The sequence below is a fragment of the Schistocerca serialis genome, chromosome 7, assembly GCF_023864345.2.
Source record: "Schistocerca serialis cubense isolate TAMUIC-IGC-003099 chromosome 7, iqSchSeri2.2, whole genome shotgun sequence".
In the NCBI taxonomy this organism is placed as follows: domain Eukaryota; kingdom Metazoa; phylum Arthropoda; class Insecta; order Orthoptera; family Acrididae; genus Schistocerca; species Schistocerca serialis.
Genome location: NC_064644.1, coordinates 482452037 through 482460569, shown reverse-complemented (window position 1 = coordinate 482460569; position 8533 = coordinate 482452037).

Below are 8533 nucleotides of genomic sequence, written 5' to 3'. Positions count from 1 at the left end.
ATAGCGAATGCCCTGTTCAAGAATCACAAGAGGAGGAGGTATATTTGGAAAAGGCCGGGGGTACGGGAAGATTTCAATTAGATTACATCATGGTCAGACAGAGATTCCGAAATCAGATACTGGATTGTAAGGTGTACCCAGGAGCAGATATAGACTCAGATCACAATATAGTAGTGATGAAGAGTAGGCTGAAGTTCAAGACATTAGTCAGGAAGAATCAATACGCAAAGAAGTGGGATACGGAAGTACTAAGGAATAACGAGATACGTTTGAAGTTCTCTAACGCTATAGATACAGCAATAAGGAATAGCGCAGTAGGCAGTACAGTTGAAGAGGAAGGGACATCTCTAAAAAGGGCCATCACAGAAGTTGGGAAGGAAAACATAGGTACAAAGAAGGTAGCTGCGAAGAAACCATGGGTAACAGAAGAAATACTTCAGTTGATCGATGAAAGGAGGAAGTACAAACATGTTCCGGGAAAATCAGGAATACGGAAATACAGGTCGCTGAGGAATGAAATAAATAGGAAGTGCAGGGAAGCTAAGACGAAATGGCTGCAGGAAAAATGTGAAGACATCGAAAAAAATATGATTGTCGGAAGGACAGACTCAGCATACAGGAAAGTCAAAACAACCTTTGGTGACAAAAGCAAAGGTGGTAACATTAAGAGTGCAACGGGAATTCCACTGTTAAATGCAGAGGAGAGAGCAGATAGGTGGAAAGAATACATTGAAAGCCTCTATGAGGGTGAAGATTTGTCTGATGTGATAGAAGAAGAAACAGGAGTCGATTTAGAAGAGATAGGGGATCCAGTATTAGAATCGGAATTTAAAAGAGCTTTGGAGGACTTATGGTCAAATAAGGCAGAAGGGATAGATAACATTCCATCAGAATTTCTAAAATGACTGGGGGAAGTGGCAACAAAACGACTATTCACATTGGTGTGTAGAATATATGAGTCTGGCGACATACCATCTGACTTTCGGAAAAGCATCATCCACACAATTCCGAAGACGGCAAGAGCTGACAAGTGCGAGAATTATCGCACAATCAGCTTAACAGCTCATGCATCGAAGCTGCTTACAAGAATAATATACAGAAGAATGGAAAAGAAAATTGAGAATGCGCTAGGTCAAGATCAGTTTGGCTTTAGGAAAAGTAAAGGGACGAGAGAGGCAATTCTGACGTTACGGCTAATAATGGAAGCAAGGCTAAAGAAAAATCAAGACACTTTCATAGGATTTGTCGACCTGGAAAAAGCGTTCGACAATATAAAATGGTGCAAGCTGTTCGAGATTCCGAAAAATGTAGGGGTAACCTATAGGGAGAGACGGGTCATATGCAATATGTACAACAACCAAGAGGGAATAATAAGAGTGGACGATCAAGAACGAAGTGCTCGTATTAAGAAGGGTGTTAAGACAAGGCTGTAGCCTTTCGCCCCTACTCTTCAATCTGTACATCGAGGAAGCAATGATGGAAATAAAAGAAAGGTTCAGGAGTGGAATTAAAATACAAGGTGAAAGGATATCAATGATACGATTCGCTGATGACATTGCTATCCTGAGTGAAAGTGAAGAAGAATTAAATGATCTGCTGAACGGAATGAACAGTCTAATGAGTACACAGTATGGTTTGAGAGTAAATCGGAGAAAGACGAAGGTAATGAGAAGTAGTAGAAATGAGAACAGTGAGAAACTTAACATCAGGATTGATGGTCACGAAGTCAATGAAGTTAAGGAATTCTGCTACCTAGACAGTAAAATAACCAATGACGGACGGAGCAAGGAGGACATCAAAAGCAGACTCGCTATGGCAAAAGAGGCATTTCTGGCCAAGAGAAGTCTACTAATATCAAATACCGGCCTTAATTTGAGGAAGAAATTTCTGAGGATGTACGTCTGGAGTACAGCGTTGTATGGTAGTGAAACATGGACTGTGGGAAAACCGGAACAGAAGACAATCGAAGCATTTGAGATGTGGTGCTATAGACGAATGTTGAAAATTAGGTGGATTGGTAAGGTAAGGAATGAGGAGGTTCTACGTAGAATCGGGGAGGAAAGGAATATGTGGAAAACACTGATAAGGAGAAGGGACAGGATGATAGGACATCTGCTAAGACATGAGGGAATGACTTCCATGGTACTAGACGGAGCTGTAGAGGGCAAAAACTGTAGAGGAAGACAGAGATTGGAATACGTCAAGCAAATAATTGAGGACGTAGGTTGCAAGTGCTACCCTGAGATGAAGAGGTTAGCACAGGAACGGAATTCGTGGCGGGCCGCATCAAACCAGTCAGTAGACTGATGACAAAAAAAAAGTTTGTCTCCATACCCATACACGTCCATCCGCTCGATACAGTTTGAAACTAGACTCGTACGACCAGACGAATCGATTCCAGTCATCAACAGTCCAATGTCGGCGTTGACGGGCCCAGGCGAGGCGTAATGCTTTGTGTCGTGCAGTCATCAAGGGTACACGAGTCGGCCTTCGGCTCCGAAAGATCATATCGATGATGTTTCGTTGAATGGTTCGAACGCTGACACTTGTTGATGGCCCAGCTTTGAAATCTGCAGCAATTTGCGGAAGGGTTGCACTTCTCGCGTTGAACGATACTCTTCAGCCGTCATTGGTCCCGTTTTTGCAGGATCTTTTTCCGGCCTCAGCCATGTTGGAGATTCTGTTTTTTGCCGCATTCCTGGTATTGACGGTATAGTCGTGAAATGGTCATATGGGAAAATCCCACTTCATCGCTACCTCGGAGATTCTGTGTCCCATCGCTCGTGCGCCGACTATAACGCCACGTACAAACTCACTTAAAATTTGATAACCTGCCAATGTAGAAGGTGTAACCGATCAAACAACTGTGCCAAAGACTTGTCTTATGTAGGCGCTGCCGACCGCAGCGCCGTATTCTGCCTGTTTTCATATCTGTATTAGAATACACATGCATATACCAGTTCCTTAGGCGCTTCAGCGTAACTGCTAAAAAAAATTCGATACGTTGCGCCGTTTCTGAGTTAATTAGCTCTGAAACTGGCCAGTCAGGCCGATGTGTGCACAAATTCAAGTGACCCACCAGAACCAGTGTTGTCAAACTGAACAAGAGAGTGATGCAACGATCGGAGATGGGACTATAGTGAGGACTGAACCCGAGCCAAAGGTTGAGTAATCTCGTGCTGTTATCTACGCTGCGAGAAAAAAAAAAAAAAAGGCTTCAGATGGCTCTGAGCTCTGTGGAACTTAACATCTGAGGTCATCAGTCCCGTAGAACTTAGAGCGACTTAAACCTAACTAAGGACATCACACTCATCCATGCCAGAGGCAGGATTCGAACCTGCGACCGTAGCGGTCGCGCGGTTCCAGACTGAAGCGCCTAGAACCGATCGGCCACAAACGTCGGCGCTGCGAGAACAATTGGCACTAATTGTATCCGATGGAACGCTTGAATTTGCGGGTGCAGTGGCCAGATTGACTAACTTCGATGCTAACTAACTCGGAAACAACCTTTAACGTAAGCTTATACACCGTAATGAATAGATTGTGATACCATTTTAAATTTTTACTTTCGGTCAATGATTATATCGAACACTTAATTAATTTTTCTGTCCCTGGAAGCTGTTAGATAGGCAACCTGCTAATTCCATATAGTTTTAGCCATTTTGCAATATAGACCTTACCGTTTACTTCACCTGCCGTTTTATGGTATCCCCCAAGGTACTTGGATACCCACAATATATCACATATGGTACTCGATATGGAAAAGCGTGCTCGCTGTAGCAGCTACTCTGTGTGAATCTGACAATGAAAGTAAGACTAAATCGCTGATGATAAACGTCATCTTTGTGAACTTTTTGTCTGTAAAAGTCATCCTGATGCTTTTTCTGCGAAAATAATAGATTACAGTGATTTTTTTTTCCTTGCTGAGTCTCGTTAGTAGAAGGTTGTATTATTCCTGTATCCTGTTTTCTGTTGCCAAGTTATTACTTGAATTATTTCATCTTTATTTTTTAGTTCAGTTTATAACCCAGCATTCCTGGGCTCATGGACCTTTTTGTAAATTATTTGGCGATTTAAACTATCTGGCACTCTATCCTCTTCTAATTTCAATATTTGTAAGTCAAACCTACAATCTGTGTTTTTAAACAAAGTTCGATTATTATTATGAAAACTATTTCTCTGCATTGACAATTAACAATGACACGGTTGTTAGTCACCAAGCTTGCTGCATTCCAACGATGTCTTCTTGGACGGCAGCTAACTGTTCCATGAGGATTAAATTAAATTCGCTTGAGAAAAATAAAAATATAAAAACACTCTCACAGAATCTCTTAGGCATTGTAGTGTATCCTTTCTATAATAACATTTTACTATCACGAATAAATTTAAAATAACTATTCATATTGAGGGGAGAAAGGGAACAGTCTGTTGTCGACAGTCTTACACGACGATTTTATAAATATCTTGTGTACGAAATTTTGTTGTCATTACGTCATGAGTAATTGTTTTTTTCTGTTTCATGTACTAAGTGGAAACTATAAAGTACTGGCATCAAGAAACTGAAGAAAAATAAGCAATAATGAAAAAGACACAATAATTTTTTGGAAGTTAATATTAATGATCTTCATTATGACGCAACACACACAAGGTGAGGTAACGACAAGACAATTTATTCCCTTGCCTATGCATATCATAACTGTTGCTGTTTGAACTGATCGTTCACAGCTCATCTTCCACTCAAAACCTTGTTACTTAATGTCTTTAGTAATTAACAGTAGTAATCATGAGGTTAAGAGCACAAGATGGCTACTCTGTCTAGCGAGTGCACATCACAGTATAGTGATGTTACATTGTTCAACAGATTAATAATTTTTCAGTGAAAAGTTTATGTTCTGAATTATCATTATTGTTATTTATGTGCTGTTACTTTACTAAAATGTGTAATTTACTGAGACAATTCCAGCGATCTCTCTGTTATTGTAAAGGCAGGAAAACTTATAAGAATAGGATCTGAAGAACAGTGACACAGAACTGAACATCAAAGATAGCGAATTCGCTGATATGGTTATCGAAAATATTGACGATTCAGCACACAAAATGGAATCGCAGGCTGAGAACGAAGAAATTATTCCACCAACTAGTATTACTCAAGGCCCATTTCTGACATTATATAGAAGTTTAGAAGCAATAACGAAATTTAATTTTGATTGCATGTCATCTAAACTAACATAAATTTCAGAGCATAAGAAGCCATTCCTGAGGCCATAAAAAACTGACAGATGAACAAGCTCACAGAATAGAATCTGTTTGGTAGCGAAGTGAAAAAGTTGATAATTTTACCATTGATCAAGACCTTAAGTTAGAGGAACTGTTTGACGGACAGAAGCAACGTTTCTCACAGGATTTTTCAGGGTGGATTTCAGATGAGGACACCCAGATCAATGAAAAATTAGATCCAGGATTGTAACTTGTTATACAACTATCTGTTACTGAAGTATTACTTTAGAGAGGTACTTGAGGGGAATCAGATAAATCAGAGCTAAATCAAATAAAAACTACTTTAAGTAAAGATTTGCCCGAACGGGATGGCAACGTCACTTTACCTACTAGTAATTTTCCAAGGGAATTGTCCGCATTCAAAGAAATGATACATGACACACCGCCCACTTTTACTAGGCCAGGTGGTGACTGTAAAGTCTCACACAATATGACAGAATACATAGAGATGAGACAAATCACAGTAGTCTGTCACCTAACTATTTGTCGTGTGGGTGGAAGCAGTCTCTTTCTTATCCTCTGTTTGCTAGAAGAAATTTTATTGAAACACCCCCAGTTCAAGATTTTCACAGCCTGTAGTATTCATAAAATCTTAGAAATTTGGAAATTTGTGTAAGTTCCTTAGGAACCAAACTTCTGAGGTCATCGGACCCTAGGCTTACATACTACTTAACCTAACTTAATCTAACTTGCGCTAAGGACAACACACACACACGCATGCATGCCCGAGGGAGGACTCGAACCTCCGACGGAGGGAGCCGCGTGAACCGTGGCAAGACACCTACCCCCCTACCCCGCGCGGCCAGAATCTTGCAATTGAGTATTTTCTAAATCTTGGTCATACCAACAAAAATACAATTCAGTATCGATTTTATTGAAGGGGAAGCTGTAGTCTGATGATAATTATGATGATGTTTGGTTTGTGAAGCGCTCAACTGCGCGGTTATCAGCGCCCGTACAAATTCCCAACCTTTGCTCAGTCTAGTCTCGCCACTTTCGTGAATGATGATGAAATGATGAGGAGAACACCCAGTTATCTCGAGGCAGGTGAAAATCCCTGACCCAGCCGGGAATCGAACCCAGGACCCCGCGCTCGGGAAGCGAGAACGCGACCGTGAGACCACGAGCTGTGGACTAGCTGTAGGCTGGGTACCTGAAACAGCCATATCCTGCCAAACCTGAGAGAAATTTGAGAAATTGTTCTCGTCGAAGTCTTGCCCAAACTGCATATAGTAATGACTCTGAAAAGAAGTGTTCAACACAGAGCTATTCCACAGCAGACAAGGCACTCTTCGAAAATATTCCAAATAAAATCTGATATGGGAATGAACCAGTTTCTAACAGAGATGTGTTGTGAACACTTAAGGTGAAGTTGCCTTCAGGCATAAGAGAAAAGTTAATCCATCCTCCCAAGACAAACTTGGAACACTTCGTGTCCAGGAAAGAAGTACAAAAATATTCAGGGAAATGCAGAAGAGAGAGCGGATAGGTGGAAAGATCAAGCACACTGAAGGCCTCCATGAGGGGAAAGACGTGTCTGATGACGTGATAGATGAGGAAGTAGTAGTTGACAGGAAAGAGATAGGGATCTAGTATTAGAATCAGAATTTAAAAGAGCTTTGGAAGACAAGATCGAATAAGGCAGAAGTGATAAATAAAATTTCATCTGAATTTCTAAAATTACTTGATGAAGTGGCAACCAAACAACTATTCACGTTGATGTGTAGACTGTATGAGCCCGGCGATATACCATCTGATTTCCGAAAAAACATCATACACATAATTCCGAAGACTGCGAGAGGCGACAGGAGCGAGAATTACACAGAAGAATGGAAAAGAAAATTGAGAATGTGTTAGACGACGATCAGTTAGGCTTTAGGAAACGTAAAGGCACCAGAGAGGAAATTCTGACATTGCAGTTGCTAATAGAAATAAGACAAAGAAAAATCAAGACAAGTTTATAGAATTTGTCGACCTGGAAAAAGCGTTCGACAATGTTGCACTGGGCAAGATGTCCGAAATTTTGAGGAAAAGAGGGTAAGATACAGGGAAAGACGGATAACATAGAATACATACAAGAGCCAAAAGGGAGCAATAAAAGTCCAAGATCGAGGTACTCGGATTAAAGGGATGTAAGATGGGGAGGAGAGGGGGGGAGGGGGGCTGGGTTGCGCTACTACTGTTCAATCTAATGTCGAAGAGGCAATGATGAGAATAAAAGAAAGGTTCAAGAGTGGAATTAAAATTCAGGATGAAAGGATTTCAGTGATAAGATTCGCTGATGACATTTCTATCCTCAGTGAAAGTGAAGAAGAATGACAGGATACGCTGTATATAATCAACAGTCTAATGAATACAGATTATGTATTGAGAGGAAATCGAAGAAAGGCGAAAGTAATAATAACTACCAGAAATAAGAACAACCAGGAGCTCAACATCAGGATTAGTGATCACGAAGTAGATGAAGTTAAGCAGTTCTGATACCTATGCAGCAAAACAACCCATGACGGACGGAGCAAGGAGGAAATAAAAAGCGGACTAGCGCTAGAAAAAAGGCATTCCTGGCCAAGAGAAGTCTACTATACTTATAAACTAAGGAAAGTACTGGTACATGGTGAAACAACGCTCTGGTGGTCGGTTTGCGGGTTTAAATCACCTCGGGGTATGACCATGCGGTGCATTTGACCTGCGGTCGTCGCACGGTGGCGCGGGCAGCAATCACATACGCAAAGGTGTGTTGGTGCATCTTAGAGTACGGTGCAGCGAGTAAGTGTACAGACGTTTTCAGACGTGCTAATGGTGACTCTGTGTTGAAATGGCTCAAAGAACACGTATTGATGACGTTATGAGGGATATAATACTAGGGAGACTGGAAGCTGGTCAAACACAGCAGGTCGTAGCACGGGCACTCCGTGTGCCACAAAGTGTGATCTTAAGATTATGGCAACGATTCCAGCAGACAGGAAACGTGTCCAGGCGCTACAGTATGGGACGTTCACAGTGTACAACACCACAAGAAGACCGATATCTCACCATCAGTGCCCACAGACGGCCACGGAGTACTGCAGGTAGCCTTGCTCGCGGCCTTACCGCAGCCACTGGAACAGCTGTCTCCAGATACACAGTCTACAGACGAGTGAACAGACCGTTGGTTCGCCCGGAGACCTGCAAGATGCATTCCACTGACCTCTGGTCATAGGAGGGCCCGTAAAGCCTGGTGTCAAGTACATGGTCGTTGGACCAGTAGTCCCAGGTT